Source organism: Ips typographus, linkage group LG4 (genome assembly GCF_016097725.1).
Source record: "Ips typographus isolate SLU linkage group LG4, UJ_Ityp_2.0, whole genome shotgun sequence".
Taxonomy (NCBI): Eukaryota; Metazoa; Arthropoda; class Insecta; order Coleoptera; family Curculionidae; genus Ips; species Ips typographus.
In genome coordinates this window covers 3,977,003-3,994,795 of record NC_138425.1, presented here as the reverse complement: position 1 = coordinate 3,994,795, position 17,793 = coordinate 3,977,003, and the positions used below count along the sequence as shown (strand labels likewise).

Below are 17,793 nucleotides of genomic sequence, written 5' to 3'. Positions count from 1 at the left end.
AGGTACTTTATTTCCGGATCCTGAAAGTTAGTGTGATATTTTTAAGTACACTTTAAAGTACATTCTGTTGTATTGGTATTCTACCAAAGCAATACATTTGACTGACAGAAAGGTGCATGTTTATTAATGAATCGCTTTACATTGTTTAGGTGTATAATTAATTCATAACCGCAAACATTATTGTTATAATTTAAGTTTGCTTCCGGATTATGCTGTTGAAATCCGCTTTTGGTCATATACTACCTGGTTTTGTTCAAAATATTGCCTTGAAAGCATCAGTTTCAAATATATGCATGTGCAATCTAAAAATAAGATTCTAAACCAATTCTATTACTCACGTTTGGTTATCAATATTGCACGTGTCACCTACCAGAAAGTTTGTCGAGATACGACCAAAGATGCATTTATTTTTAGGTAATCCTCTTCCTAAATATAGATAAATAAATTGGCTTAAGGGTGAGTCAAGTGTGTTCTTTAGGTGATAAACGGAGCCCGTTTGTTGATAAAACCTCTGCCACCCCCGACTGTCGTTTCAAGGTTGTCATCTGGTTTTGATTAGGTAGATGGATGGTAAGTTTAATGTGGTGTAAGTTGGTTTTGCCAAAATAGCTCGGAGCTCATTTCTAAGCTCACACGAGCATTAACTAACCTTGTCCAAGTTACGGAATTGGCCCGAAACGAGAGAATTTTATACGATTCGGTAGTGAGTCGGAACGAACTAGATCAGTGTCCGATAAAATGCGGAACACACCCGCACGTGCGTGCCGTAGAAAGGCTGGTATACAAGATAAACCACTCTTAGTCATTCCGCTTGCATTGCAAAGTTGCTAAAGTCTCAAGGATTTAGTTATTATTGATTAGCAACCCATTTAATTTAGTAAAATATCCTGCTCGAATGCTAATCAATAATTTCTCATTCTTGTCATAATAAACAATTATTATTATAGACCCAAAGAATCTCCAGATAACACCAAAGGTTTGTGTGTTAAACCCAAAATTACCTTAAAAACATATTGCTAAGTATAAGAACTTCATTATTTTCACATATTGTCATATACTCAATATGTATTTTCGTATAATAATTTGGAAACGCAACCTTCGTAGGTAAAGCTGCAATGTATTCGTTTTCGTGATTGTCATATTGGGAAAAACACACATATTGTGATAAATTGCATAAGATCCAAGTAACAATGGATAGCAAAATGAAAGGACTAAAACGTGTGAAGAAGAAAAAGAAAAAAATCCATAAATTTAAAGAATAAATTTTGTTCGCAAATTTAGAGTTCGTCAGGAAGATCCAATATCACCAAAGTTGTTTAGCCTAGCATTGGAAGACATCTTTAAGGAATTATCATGGGAGAAATAGGGAATACGAATTAACGGACCTTACCTAAACAACCTGCGCTTTGCAGACGATATAGTCTTAATTTCTAGTGATGTCAATAAACTTAGAGAAATATTAGAACAGCCTTACAATGCTGCAAAGAAGGTGCGACTAAAGATAAATTTAAGCAAAACCAAGATAGAGCGACAAGATGGTGAGAGACTGAACTATCTGAGATTTGCGGACGATATTGTATTGGTTACAGACGGAATTGACGAGGCGATGGAGATGCTTATTAGGCGATTGAATGATGCTTCGGAAACGGCAGGTTTAAAAATTAATTTTAGTAGGACCCAGTTTATGACCAACTTGGGAATGAGGGAACAAAATTTCTTGGGTTTAAATCATGTTGAATAAATAGTCTCATATAAATATCTGGGACATGAAACTCTTATAAACAAAGACAACCAAACTCGTGAGATCGAAGATTTGGATAAAGTCGGACATTCCAACCTGTCTAAAGAGAACGGTCTTCCTTCAACCAGTGTGTGCTTTCTGTGCTAACGTATGGAGCAGAAACCTTAACACTAACAAAGAAAACCATAAATAAAATTCGCGTATTACAGGGAGCCATGGAGAGAGAGCAATGCTGGGCATATCATTGAGGGATAGAGTTTCTAATGTCAGACTTCGCCAAATGTCTGAAGTTACCGATGCAATTGAACATATAATAACTTTAAAGTGGAACTGGGCCGGACACGTGGCGAGAATGACTGACGTACGATGGACAAGGCTGATTCTGGTCTCTGGAGTGAACACCGCGACAAGAGGCTTTTTGGAACACAGGTCGCCCACCAACAAGATCATATTAAAAGCCGATTAAGCTTTTGTTAGCCGATTAAGAGAGCCATGTCTGTGTTTTCGCTTAGAGATAAGATTCAGAAGACGTCATAGAACGTATAGCAAAGTTGAATTGGCAATGGGTGGGTCACATAGGAAAATGATACAAAGAAAGATGGACCCTAAAGATCACCAGATAAAGACCAAAAGAAAGATTGGAAAGACCCCAGAAACGATGGCTTGACCAAATGAAAAGAGTGGCAATCAAAACTGGATACAAACTACTTAAGGCTGACGAGGAAAGCATTAAGAGAGGCATATGTCCTGGAGTGGATGACTAACGACCCACATAGAAGAAGAAGTGTCCCAGATAAGAGTAGTTAATTACATGGGAATTTTGAATAAAAAAACTTTGGTCAAATGAAAAATGTTTAGTTAAATTAATCTCTATTAAGTAAAATAGTTGCTAATAAACCAAAAATTCCACGATAACATGTTTCCGTTTTTCTCGGTAGATCTTAAATTATCAAGAAATATCTTGAAAACTGCTTTAATGGTAATATCTATCGTACTTTTTAAATAGTTGTGGTGAATAACAAAGCACATTAATTATAAAAACAGTTAATGTTCACTTTTGCTCGTCTCAAAAAAACCTAAACCAGCACGTGATTTATCACATAAAAAAAGCAATGAAGATAAACCAAACGGAATGTAAATGTTACTACCTAATTACATGTACGTTTACAAGCATCGTTATGTGCAAGGTGTATGTATAGGTACGTGTTTATTACGTTTGATTTATCGCAATCATGCGATCGAATAATTGAAATGCTACAACCAACGTAATGATCCCATCAGGGTAGCCGATTGTACATCTCTATTCATTACCATTGCTGCTGTGGCTATTCTTTTGTCCTTTATAGCGAACAAATAGGCACCGTACAGTCGAAACAATGGGTCTCGAACTTTTAATACTGTTACATATACATAATCACTGCGTTAGCCCAATAGATTTTTAAATGAATTCATGCATATCACTTTTGTATGAAACCTGCCTTAAATAGTACGCAAAACTACGGGTTTGCCATAAACCTTTCGAACCGTACCTAGTTCACTTCGGGCGGTACTATTTAAGACCCAGAACTAAGGCGATTTAATAATTCATATTTTTTCATTCACTCGTATGCGCTAAAGCTTGTAGGGTGGTTATGTTGTCTCAGCGTGCCGCAAAAAAAATGACCCTCTTTAAATTATATCTACAATTCTAATCTGGAAGTGCAGTGGGAATTATGCCGCTCAAACCCGCATAATTTAAATGTGCCAGTTTGACTTTGAGATTTAGATTCGCACTGTGAAATTAATAAATCTAAATATTTTAGGTGCTTAGTTTTTAGGGTGTCTGATTTAAAGGTTCAAATTAATCTCGTGGGAAATCTTTTCTTTGGTATTTTATTCTAATTTTTTTTCTCACTATTGTGAATGTTAAGAGCCTTAGATTTGTTCACCCCTCTTTCTTTGGCAACAACTCAAACCATTTATTTACCACTTTGCTGCAAAATTATCAAGAAAATATAATTTGGAAATCCCGTCAAAGCTTCGTCATAAGCATCAGTCAATTCAATGAATCTTGACATAAATTCAGTATTTAACAACTAATTCCTAATATTTTGGGCAGTTAATTTACATAAATCACTGTCCCTCCTCGAGTAGCAATCGTCTACTTTTCGTTGCAGAAATATCACTGAAAAAGTATTATTTTGAAATATATTTCACCTAGAAAATGATTTAAAAATAACTGTTTGCGATGTAATACTAATCAGATAATTTGTAACGGCTTTTTTTGTCCGTTAAACTTCTCCAGTGATTACCTTGAAGTCGCAATAAAAGTACCGCGCAATCTACAATATAATATCAAAACAGTGAAAACTGTACCTTATCTTCCTCTTCCATCCACTTGACTGAAAACCCTTTATCTTCCTTTTTTAAAGATAATCCTTCTAGGAATCAATATTTGTACTACATAAAACGGTTCGCACTGATGTTGCTCTTTTAATAAACGGTGCAACGGAAAAAGATGTAATTGCTTATACAAATAGTTTTTTGGCGAATTTGTTTTGTATCAGCCTGGGAAAACAAACTGAGATACTGTGAAGAATAAATACTAAATTTTCCAACAGGTATATTAGTTTTTTTCCAAAATTATTTTTTACTTTTTTCTTCATGTGAACCGTAATGAAGTGATTGTACGTACCGTAATATAAGTGAAATGAAACAAAGTAGATTAATTCAGTTTACATTTGAATTTGAAGAGTTGACTTGAATAAAAGATAAATGCTAATAAAAGGCAGTGTTATTACAGGAATAAGTAGTTTTGCCAATTGATATTTATGAGAAAAATCTTAAAATGATTAAGTTAAATGTCATTTGAATCTACTGAACATGATAATATTTAGCACATCTTTTTATTACGTAAGTCTACTCCTTAAACGGATTGTTAAGTTACTTTTTTACAGATATTTCAACTGCAACAACTACAACGCTTTTCCTCTCATTGTTGGCAGAATTGATAATTGTACTAAGCCACCATTCTCATTTTTTTTCAATTAATACCTCTATGGATATATTATCGACTGTTAGTAAGTCCTTAACCTTTAAATCTCATCTGGCTAAATCTAAAATTTCTTCGTCTGCACGACGTGGAGGATGCATTAGGGTTGCTGTTTGTCTCTAACCTGGAATATCCCTTCTATAATCCTCCAGTTGCAATTTTTTTCATTTCGAAACTTGCGCTTGTAAATAGTGGTACTTTCTTACCATTTTGGTTGCTGTTAACATTTTTGGCTACGATAAAAATAATGTAAAACCTGATGGAACTGGACTGGCTGGAATTTTTCGTTAGACACCTAAATCTGGAAGGTTTGGGTTAAGTATTTCAGAAGTCTTTTGTCTTATTTCAGAATATAACAAATACGATCAGTATATTTATAACGCCTTCTAGGCAAAAGTCTGGTTAAATTTACAGAAAAGGACAGTGGACATTCATTGGACATTATATTACTTTCAACCTACTTAACAGAAATCTAAAAGGGTATGCAAATTAACCAATGAACATGAACTATTAGGTAATCCTTTGAGGATAAAGCTTGTTGACTACTAAATTGTGCTTTAACCTATATTCATCCCAAGAAACATTATGACTTTGTTTACTTTTTGTCATCTTATGTTTTCTTTTTTACTTATTTCTTTCGTCCTTTTGAACATTTATTGACAGGAAACGAAGGTATAAAGTGACTGTAGTAATTGATTAACTTAATACAAAAAACAAACAAAATGGCAAAACTGCTGCTGCTCTTCTTAACAATTTCTTTGATCTGACTATCTAACTTACAATGCTAAACCATCGTCAAAACTTACGACTAAACAAACGATTAAACTTACAAACGATGAACAAATTTGCATGCTTACTCATAATGATGGAGGGCAAAACGCGTAAGTTTCTCATGCTTCCTCCTATTAGGAAAATATATTCAACATCATCATCATTATCATCGTATAGAAGGCCTGTTTATTTTCGATTTTCTGCAGCACTTCCTGTGAAGTTGATTACCAACGGTCACACCATTTCTTTGGTGGTTGTCCAATTGGTCTTCTTTCGTGTGGGCTTCCGTGTTGTTACGCACTATTTTGGCTAGCCTGTCGTTAAATATTCTGTTTACATGCAGGTTCCATTCTCGTCTTCTTTTACCATATTCATCATCAACAATCATAGCAAAATCAAATCGACTTTGTACGACTCCAAATAGACAGTCAGGATGATTCCAGTCTCTTCTATGTTTGGGTCAATGCGCTTCTTTCAAAATTTCATTTCCTCATTTACCCCAGGAATTTTTATTTACTATTGTGTGTTTAAAATTTATCTTTCACAGTCTTTGATAACTAACCACATCTTGAATACCTCAAGTTTATGGATTGTGTTAGCTCATAATAGGTCTGTTCGCAGATGCAACTCCTTACTGGTTTCGACAAAAAATCAAAGAAATTTCGATTGATTGCTCACGTTATTATGATATTTCCTGACTTCTGGCCAATGAATGTACATATTTTTCTGACTACTAGTTGGGATCTTCTCCGCGGACAAACCTATAGCAACACTGAGCAGATACAACTTTTGACAAAATGGTATTTTAATTCTTTATGAAGCTTTGGTTAGTAAATTATCAAGAATCAGCCTTACATTGAGATATGCTCATATCCTTTTCAATTCAACAGAATATTTCTGTGTCTAGAATTAGTTATTTAGTTATCAAGTAGCCCAAATATTTCAACTTGTCGTCCTTATGAGTGTTTTGACTACTACTTTTGTCTTCTCGGTTTTAATTTTTAGTGACAATGGTTGTGCCTCAACCAGCTTGGATACCAAAGAGGCCAGCTTGAATGCTCTCCATACAGAAAAATCTCTTTGACGATTAGAGTGTTACATGTATTTCACATGTTCTGCGAAATTTTTGTATGAAAAATCTTGACTGCTGCCAAATGCAATTTATCAGATTTTATTCCACTGATGTTTGTTTTTAAGCTTTTCTACTGATCAAGAACAGATAGAAGATCTGGAAGAATCTTCGTCTTCAGAATAAAATTCCTGTAGCAGTTATATACGCAGTAGCCAATTTAGTTGTAGTATTACTAAAGCTACATTTTTCGGTTTTAATTTAGCCCAGTTCCCTCATCAAAAGTGTTTCACTACGAATTCCAAGCCTGGTTTTTTTATTAACACTGAAAGAGTTCAAAGCAAAAAATTATAATACGTTTAGAACGAATTATAGTTACTTAATCAACAGTGAATAAAGGTTTAAATTGCTATTCAAATTGCGGAAAATGACTATGTAATCAACTACTAACAGTCATTAAGATCTGCCCTAACGACGTTGCACTTAACGCTACCTGCCACACCGATCGTTCATTAGTATTTCATATATGTAATTCCAGTAGCTTTTTTTTCTGCACGTTCAAATGCTCGATTCCCACAGTAAGTACCCACTGCACTGATTACCATTTAAAGTAAAAGTCACTTTGTTCATAAAGAATTGAGTTGTCAGCGGCAACAGGTGAGGGACAACGTGTCGCGTATCCGGAATCCTGGTCGCGCGTATCAATAAACAATACCTAATGCCTTATTAACTATTGGTTTTATATACGTAATTGTCATTATAACTCTTAGTTGCTAGTTGCCATGATATATAGCCTATTTAAATCGGACTATTCATTCAAGTAGGATTATATGTCGTAACATTTCTCATCAGAAAAATGTTTTCGACTATTGCAAGATCTTGTGAATCAATCTGAAATGTAATTTATGGTTCTTCTTTATGAAATTAAACGAGTGAAAGTGCATCCAAAACATATTCGATTACATTTAATCAAAGTCATTTGTATGTGCGATCGAAACGGTATACCCTTAATTGAAAGTAAACAATCTTAAATATCGGCCTGTTGTAGCGGTAAATCAGTAAAAAAAAATCTCAACTCGATTTTGATTAAGACGTCATTAATCATTTAATTATTCCCACTTTTGATCGCACCTCGCCTTATACGCTAAGAGATTTCGATTAACCTTATCGGAAGCCTTTGAGAACTCGTATTATATACAAACCTAGGCGGCTTTATCAATTAGTTATATGTGCCGCGAAGTGATTTTCCCAGCAACAGGAACTTGAAAATCGAAAACAAATGGTAATGGCCGGGGCTACCGCGGAAAACATTAAACCGAATCAGAACCATCAATATCTGCTTGGTATACCGTTAAGAAAAACTCACATAAGAGCAAACCGACCATGAAAATATTTATCACTAATGATTTCGTTTAATCTTACGTGTGAAGCCGGCTATAGGATGAAATAATGTCTTGCATGCGTGGCCAGCTTTTACACCTTCCGATCGCGACAAGGTCATCAATTATCTGGTACGGTGGTATATTGATAAGACTTCCGTTAATTTATCGGTCCTTCTACTGTCATCGGCGATTCTTTGCAGTGGAAACTCGACGGAAACGTCCGTACAATCAATTAAAGACCATTCGAAATCGAGACACGTCCCAGCTAGTGCAGTGGATCGGAACAAGTTGCGTGGGCTTTGATTTTTTTCTTTAGAATTGCACTGGCTTGTGACTTTGTAATAAAATCTTTTAGATGCTTGGCTGACTTCCTAGCTTCTTCAAAGATGATCGTTAAACTATCAAACGATCATGTTTTGAAATTTGGTAAACTGAGTTTGTTTTTCAAAGTGAATAGGCTAACCTAGTACACAAAATGTATTGTGTGGGGAAAATGTATCCATGTCAGTCATTTTCAACCATTGACTTAATGACAAAAATAAACGTGGTAATAGAACGAGATATTTAGCCTTACGTGGGTGTTTTAACATTACTGCAGATACTATTCTTGGTTGTAGCAATTTGGTATTCTAGTGATATGAATGAGCCTAATAACGTTTGTAATTAATACTCGTATGTTCAAAACTAATCAGTCTTACAGTTTTAACGACATTAAGAAAAGGATACAAATACACACTTGGTTCCATTGAGTTGTTTAGACCTCTGCCTGAAGCATCAAAAGTCAGAATGGCGATGATAAGAATTAACCTGAAAAATAAGTAGAAGTATATTTATGAACATTTGGATACGACAATCTAAGTTTCCTAGCTGGGCTTCGAAAACTTGTTCCGAGTAAAACCTACAGTGCTTCTTCTCTAAGTGATGAAACTAAGACAGTGGTCTGTTAAATCTTCAGCTATTTTCTTCTTCTCAGCGTGTTTTGCTCCATCTTTGGACACGTCTCCATCCGATTCTGTCAGTTGTTCTGCTCATCCATTACACTCCCGCTGCATTCTGGATATCCTTCCACCTAGTATTTTATCTTTCTGGGTTTGTACTGCATCCTCTTGGTCGCTATTCGATGACTTTCCTTGTTCATCTATACCAGCATATTTCGTTCCATCTTCCTTTGTGCAATTTTTTTGCTGTATAGGTTAACGTTGGTAGCAGACATTGCTTGAAGATATGGGTTTTGAGGTATTCCGTTTTTTCATTCGAATTGAATTCTGTTGATTTCTGCCAGCTGTATGTTCTTATCGAAGAATATTTTCGGTCCAAGATTCATTGACGACCTGCACCACATGAATGTCACCAAATTCGACCATTGAATTGAACTTGACATTGTTTTTGTATTACTCGCATTGATCTGTAGATCGTATTTTTTTCGGCACTGTTGGGGCAAGCATATTCTGGAGGTCTTCCATTTTGTCTGCTTGAAGTACGGTATCGTCTGCAAAGAGTAGGTTACTCAAATGTTCACCTTTGGTCTTAATGCCCGCCTTTTCCCAATGGAGCGCTTTTCTAAACTGGAAGATAATTTCGAACAAGCATTTGAGCTGGCAACTATAGTTAATTTCAGTAACTTGTCTGGCAACTTATTGACTTCTTTTTGTTCTGGACAGTTTCCTTTATTCCTTCCATGGTGACATTTTTTCTTCCAAGGTTCCCATCCTGTTTTCCATCTTGTTTTCAGTTCATTAGTCACAAAGTCTAGTTTCAGTTCTTGGTCTTTCAGTTCTCTGTCTTATCTCGATTGCTTTAATTTCCTCTAACTTGCTGTCCGGGCTTGATTTAATCTCTGCTAACTTACGCTTTTGGTTTTCTTGATTTGTTTTCATTTCTTCTTTCATTTCCTTCATCACCTATATTATCACCAATTTATTACTGTCTCGTTGGCTTTTTCTTCTCTTCAACTCTTTCTTCTTTTTTTTTATCTTCTGACACCAAAACCCTTTAACAAATTTTGAATCATCTCTTTGCACGTGCGTTTCCAGTGAATTTGTTTAATTAAGCAAAGTAATAAAATTGATCACAGAAAAAATAAATCTATAATTGACCTATATGCAAATCTGGGCTACGTTTTAAATATTTTTTCTGCCTAAACCGGCGATAGAAAAAAGTGTAATAGCAAGGGAATATTAATTAAGTCCCACGCGATTAGCACTACGGGTACAACCATACAAATTGCCTGAATAATTCATACCGCCATTGTTTTCGCACGAATGAAAAATGGCTTCCGAAAAATACCATTGCCGAAAAAAATGTCGGTGTTAATAGAAAAGGCCTTCGGTAGCGTTTAAGTACGACAAAAGACAATCAAGTATTTTGCTTTTAGGAGTGGCTAGGTGTCTATTCCAAGTATTTCGATGGGGACACGGCTTAAGTTGATGTGACGTCGACAGAAACATTCTTGAAGCATTAGTTCCTGGGAAGAACTAAACACTATTGCGTGATGCATTTAGAAAAAATCACAAGAAAACTCAATCGTCACTCTCTCACGCATTGCATCGATCCGAATTAGGATCGAGAGAAGATTAAATCTAATTAACTAAAGGGCCGTTTTGCATTATTTGCATCAATTTATGGCCGAGTAATTGAGATAATTGCACCCGCTCGATTGAGGTATTTGTGTTTTATCATTAACTGCGTTCTTTAGCAGGTGTTCATTCATTTCATGTAGATAATTAAATTTTCCCAGGATTCTTTTTATGGCAGCTTGATTATCTTTTCAATTGCTTCAGTTAGTAAATCTTACTCATGTGTGGTAATTTCCTAGGAATTATGTATCACTTTTCATCAATAGAATGTTTTTACTCTTTTCAATCAATCAGTTTCCTAGTACGTACACCTTGCTATGTAATTTATGGTAGTCGTTTTCTTTACAAGCAGGATATCCAAATAAAGGCGAACAGAAATTATTACTTTTTTTATGTTACAACTATGGAAACAATGATAAATCAGCAAGTTTTGCTAATTGTTAATTGATTACAATCTATGTCTGATCAAAATAAGTAAACTTTAATTAAAACTGTAGATTGTTCTTGAATACAAAATAGAGAGAAAATATTCTGGGGAAGCATTAATTTTTGAGGTACACAAAACTAGTAGGACAAAGTAATATTAATACAAATCACAAAATTGACGTCAATCAACTGCATGTGAAATTCATAACCTTCAGATGAAGTATACCTACATGGTAAAGAAAGAGTACACAGTAACCCAAATAAAACCAAAATTTTTTCCTCACAAATTAACCTAAAAACAGTACCATAAAATCACTGTAAAACTCTTCTTTGGATGTAATAACTTTCTGAGAGAGAACAATTCATGTCGAAATTAGAATCATCTCAGATCATGAAGTGCATGAGACTCAAAGTCCAAAATTTACAAGAAAAACGAAAAATAGCTTCACAAAAATTGTTGAAGAAAAACAAGTATTAATTTCTGAACCCACAGAAGTAATCAATGTACCTAAGATGGTACAGAAAACTGCTCTAAAAAAATTCTCCCAAGGTTTCAGACCAAATTCTAGAATCAGCAATTACCCCTCCAGAAACACAGGTGGTAGTAGAAAATTCTAAAATAGAATATAAAGGTCTCTTCATTGGTAAATCTTCTAGTGCAATTTTAGATGTGTTGAGACAAAGACTTAAAAGACGTTCTTCCTGAACAGTACACAAACTGGTGTAGTCACATTGGATGAGAGTGAAGAACCTTCTCAAACCCAATCTGAAGAGTTGTCAAAAGAAAGTACTTTAACTGAGACTCAATTCACAATCAAAGAACGTCATCTTGAATATAAAGGACTTCCTATTGATAAACCTTCCAGCGCGTTTTTGGATGTACTAGATGAACCACAAGTTTTCTCAAATAAAGAATCTGAAGAGACAATTCAAAAACTTGAAACCAATCCTGAAGCACTGGCAAAAGAACTGAAACTGATGATGAGAAACAATCTCTGAGATGCAGACTACTAACTTATGAACGTAAAGCTGAATGTAAAGGATTTCCAATTGATGATTCTACTTTATTTGACAAGTTACGTCAAAATGTCATAGAAAGCAAAAGATGAGCAAATTTCAAGCTTTCCAAAAAATGTCCCCACATGAGTTGATTGATAACACCGTTTGGACGCTAGAGGGCGTCAAACTTCTTTCACCCTAAAATTACATATTTTGGGACACACCTTGCTTTGACCCTAAATTACTCCCTTATTTGACAAGTTACGTCAAAATATCATAAAAAGCAAAAGATAGAGCAGATTTCAAGCTTTCTAAAAATTTCCCCCCATGAGCTGATTGATAAAACCGTTTGGACGCTAGAGGGCGTCAAACTTCTTTCACCATAAAATCACATATTTTGGGACACTCCTTGCTTTGACCCTAAATTACTTCCTTATTTGACAAGTTACGTCAAAATGTCATAGAAAGCAAAAGATAGAGCAGATTTCAAGCTTTCTAAAAATGTCCCCACATGAGCTGATTGATAACACCGTTTGGCCGCTAGAGGGCATCAAATTTCCTTTACCACAATATCACATATTGTAAATATTTTTTAGTCAGATTTCATGTCTCTTAATCCGGCCGAGTTCCTGGCAAATTAATTTTACACAATTAACATAGATAGTTAAAATGTTAAATTTTAGATCTAACTCTGTTAGTTTTTGAGATATCAAAAAACCGACTGCACCAGAGACTTTTCCGGGAAATTTTAACATAAAATGACACCGAGACGTCAACTGTAACTTGACAAATAAAAAAGTTGTATTTTTTGACAGTTCGGGGCCGCCATTTTGAATTTTCTGTCAAAATATTGACTTGCACCTCATTTTAAAGCAAATTTCACGTAGTTTCAAGAAATGACAGACAAAATGGCGTCCCAGGCCGCCATTTTGAATTTTCTGTTAAAATATTGACTTGTACCTCATTTTAAACGAAATTTAACGTAGTTTCAAGAAATGACAGACAAAATGGCGTTCCAGCCCGCCATTTTAAATTTGCTGTCAAAATATTGACTTGCATCTCATTTTAAAGGAAATCTCATGTATTTTTTAAGAAATTACTGACAAAATGGCGTTTCAGCCCGTCATTTTGAATTTTCTGTCAAAATATTGACTTGCACCTCATTTTAAAGCAAATTTCACGTAGTTTCAAGAAATGACAGACAAAATGGCGTTCCAGGCCGCCATTTTGAATTTTCTGTCAAAATATTGACTTGCACCTCATTTTAAAGGAAATTTCACGTAGTTTCAAGAAATGACAGACTTATAAAATAAGGCAGCAGACCTACGCTAATATTTAATGGCTTTTAATGGAAAAACAATATTGAAAAACCGGGGTACAAATTCAAAAATATTTGGACAAACAAGCTTATTGGCGGGTAAATTGACTTAATTTAAATTTCTTAAAAAGTACATTTTAAATTAAAGGGTTCGTATGACCATAGGTAGAGGACTTTTACACGTGGGGTTATCATCCTTGTTCCTGTCTGCTTTTTTTTTATGCGGAATTACCCAAAAAACACTTTCCTCGTTCGTTAATTTCAACATTTTTGCAGGATTATCTATGTTGCTGCAGTTAACGCCCAATGATATCATTCTTGAACGCTAATTCTTACTGTTCTTGGCTGTTCTACTATAGATGAAGAAAAAAAAGACCACCAGTTTAATAATGGTTTCTAAAAATACTGCTGAAAGCCATTATTTGTGTATAAGAGTTTATTTGGATTCATGTTTACCATCGAATCATTTTACCTTTTTTGGAGGTAGGTGATACCTAGAATATTCAATACCTCATCGACTATCGGATGTTAAGTTATTTATTATCATCAAATTAAACATCCCTTAACCTATCAGCGTTATCTGTCTCACCACGAATGCTCGAAAGTTCGCGATAGGAAATGTCAATTTCAGGTCCTAAATAAACATACCTCATACAAACAAAACTTGAGACCATGTTTACGTTTCTCTAGGTAAACTTGATGTCATCTCTTTAAAGGCACGTGCTTCTATTTTGTCTGAACCTTTTAGTGACGTCGTCGTTGCCCTAAGGCAGGTTAGTATCAGTTTCCTGACATTTCCAGTACTTACATAAGTAGTGACATCATCGGTAAAACGTTCTCTAATAATCTTCTAGAGAAAGAACCGGAGATAAATCACGACTTACCAGAGAAAATTAAGCCCAAAGTTGTTTTCAACAGTGCAGTAAATCACACAACGTTAGTATAGCAATGCAAAACGGTACGACCGGTACAGAAACAACAAGGTACCATTTCACTTTTCTAGTCGTTAATTTATGAACGTGGCACATGGCAAGTGACTTTTCTATCGCTCAATTAATGACCCAATAAATCTGCGTAATGTGACAAATTATCGGAGTATAAATCAGTTGCGAAGGTGTGAACCTATGCTAATGGCATACCTTAGAAGCCTTCCGCCCTACTAAGTTGAACGTTTAAAGTTGGAGGCTTACTTTCTCCATTATGCAGTCCATCTGCGGCGCCACTGTCTAAAAAACAATTACGGTTTTGAGCAAGTGGCGCCGTTCAAGGTTCGTCGGATAAAATAAGTAATGATCTCTAATCTCAAAACAAGTGGGCAGAAGCAAACAGGATCGACTTACGGCTAATGAAATGAAAAGTGCTCGTTCTGATGGTAGTTGGTACGACCGGACTGCCAGCAAGACGTACTTACATGGTTTGTTGTCGTAATTTAATGTTCGAACCATATTTAAAATGAGCAGTTGACAATAACTAAGGAAGTAAAATTACTTGCTCCGAATGTAATTTTCAATGTCACCAAACCATTGCGGTATCATTTGCCTGAAAGTTTTACTCAATTGAGTGTTTTTTTTTTATTCAACTTGAAAATGAAAATACTAAGAACATCTCTGTTTCTATGTAAATCCTAACGAATATTCTGAGGAAAAAGATGGTAGATCTGAGGTCGTTGGTAACAGAATCTACAAATTAACTTCTGGTGCTTATCGAAGTTGAAGATATGCCTAAATATTTTACTATGGAGCAACACTTATTAGAAACAATTATTGTCAAACTATTTCCTCAAGAAGAGATGAAAACAAATTGCAGAATAGTTGTTTCATGTTTACAGACTATGATAGTGACAATTGCTTTAAGCATTAGCGATGTAAACTCAAAGGTTTCTAATAGCCTCACCTGGTCACCAACGACCGAACTCTCTGGGAGGTCCTGGTTTGATCAACGTAAATATCAATGGTTGGATTTTGAATTCGAAAGCAAGTGATAATGTATTTCTGGATGGTATCACCGTAGTAACCACCAAGTTCTTGAGTTGTCATGTTGCAACAATAAAGAAATTTTCAGATATCATACAGCCAAAATGGGCCAATAAATAAAGAAAGCCAATGGTTAATAAAGCGACTTCAAGACACATATCAAACAAACAATCTAGTATTATTGATACTCTCAATATTGCTGTATTCAAACGCATGTTTTGTTTTTCATCGATTTCTTATTGACGTTTTAACTTATTTCTATCCATCCATTTGTGAGCCTTAGCCTCTTCCTTTCTTAGCCTCGTTCAACATTCTTTTCCACGTTTCTCTGACCGCTGCTGCTCTTTTCCAGTTTCTTACGTCTTTTTGTAAGCCATCTTAGTCGTAGGTTTCCTTGTCTCCTGTTGCCTTTCTTCCTGTTGCTTTCTGATATTCAACTTTGTTTGCTTTTGGTCACAACCCTATCCGGCAGCACCTGCAAATCATCAGCACTTCCCGTCAGAAGAACCGTATCGTCCGCATAACGCAAGATAAAAGTTAGAAAACTGTTGGTATCAGTTTTTTTATATTAACATATTTACGCTCAAAACGTGGAATAGTACGGTAGGAGCCTGTTATGCAACTGGTTTGCATCGTAAATCAACATTCAACGCCAAATTTGACTAAATCTCTAACTCTACTAACTGGAATTTTTTCCCCACAACCGACCTTGCAGATTTGCTGGTTTCTGAAACTGCTCCACTAAACATAAAAAAAATCATTCTGTATAGGTCTCAAGATCTAAACGCAGACTGCTACCTGTGCAATAATATTTCTCGACGCTTTACGATCATCTGCGGTTACAAATTCCTATTGTTTTGGCCGACCGCACTTGGCAAGCTGCCCCATAAAGAGTCATATCGCGATCTAGATAGTTCTCGAGATATTGGAAATCGTTAACATACATTTTTCCAAGTAATCCTCCCGTCTCCTGTCAGGTAGCCGTTTGCAACGCTTTATGCTTGTTGGCTAACACCTTGTCCATACTAAACGATATGTCAAAACATTTTATTGTCGATTTTATCTGTTTTGCAAAGATTTCTTTCTTTTTTACCTGGAATATATCGGTTAATGAATGGAATAATCGCTAATTTTTACGTGTCAGTGTTAAATGTTCATTATGCGAATTAAATGGACTGGCATTTGACATATACACCAATCAATGTTGGATCAAATTTCATAGCCATGATTTAGCAAATTGCTACACAATGCATATAGGCAGGAATGGGGCATTTAAACATTGAATTGAAAGAGCAATTAAGTATTTTATGGATTTTACGTCTTACATGGCATTTCAATATTAAAAGTGAATGATTAATGTAACAGAGGTTAGTTATATGCTATTTAGTGGTTTCTAGCATACAGTATTGCCTTGTTACAGATTATCTAGTTAACAAAGTTAAATTCATTACAAAAATACGTTATAAAGATGTAATTTTCCAATTTGCTTTCAAAAAATTATGTTATCTATTATTGAGTGTTGACAATAATTATTGTTTAATAAAACTAGTAACAATTTTTGTTATTTAAAGGTATTGATTTTTATTTTGTTTTTTGAGGAGTTCGACTATTCTTGTAACTATAGTTTTAAAGTAATTAAACCATTACATCACTGTCAGCTTTCATCAGTCGCACTTTATCAGTTAAAATTAAGAGGAAGTATTTTAAATTACCAATAAGTCAAATAAAATGTACTTACGTTTTTATAACTTTAGGAAGTATTACAATATTTGTGGGAACTATTCCTGTAAAGTCTTAGAACTTAAGTGCGGATTCAGCAGTTTCCATAGTAATCTAAGTAGATTATATTATGAGAGCAGGAAAGGATATCATATCTCGTTAATAACTACCATCTACCAATCCTAAACGAAATTGCATACGTTTGTTATGTTCAAAACATTGAATACGTGTTATTGTATTGTTATGTAAGTTTTTAAAGACCAAGCACTGCAATATAGAAATAATGTTATGCGTTTTGTGATGTAAATTGATAACATAAAAGAAATGTGTTTACTACAGGGATCAGTGTTGCCAAGTCAAAATGTTTAATGGCTATATAAACTATACTTCAAAAATACAGATATTAATTTTTTCATCAATTGTTTTCTAATTTTTGATATTAGTGACAGATATCACGTGGTTTTAGAGTATAATTTAGCTAGACAGTCACGTGACTACTGTCAAAACAACTGTGGTAAATCTCAGGAACACGTTTTAGGTATATAATGGTGGATTGCATCGACGTAATTAAGGGCACCCTAAGATTCACCTAGGTGGTGATTTGACTGTGACATATTGTGTGCAAAATGTCATAGTCAAATTAAAACCTAATCTAGGGTGCCCTTAAATATGTCGGTGTAATCGGCCCTAATTTATATAATTTCTAAACTTTGATTTCTGCAACTTTTGAGCACAGTTTGACACTTTTGACGTTAGTGATAGTTGTCACGTGGTTCTAGAGCACTATT

At 34.9% G+C, this 17,793-nt stretch overlaps 1 long non-coding RNA gene across 1 annotated transcript; it reads right to left on the bottom strand.

The window, feature by feature from the left end:
- Window positions 1–15,512: 15,512 nt before the first annotated feature.
- Window positions 15,513–17,204, bottom strand: LOC145728512 (uncharacterized). The gene is made up of 3 exons (XR_014178105.1): window positions 17,025–17,204; window positions 16,085–16,379; window positions 15,513–16,027 (listed from the first exon to the last, which is right to left on the bottom strand). It is a non-coding gene; the product is annotated as an uncharacterized LOC145728512 (long non-coding RNA).
- Between the last annotated feature and the right edge of the window lie 589 nt (window positions 17,205–17,793).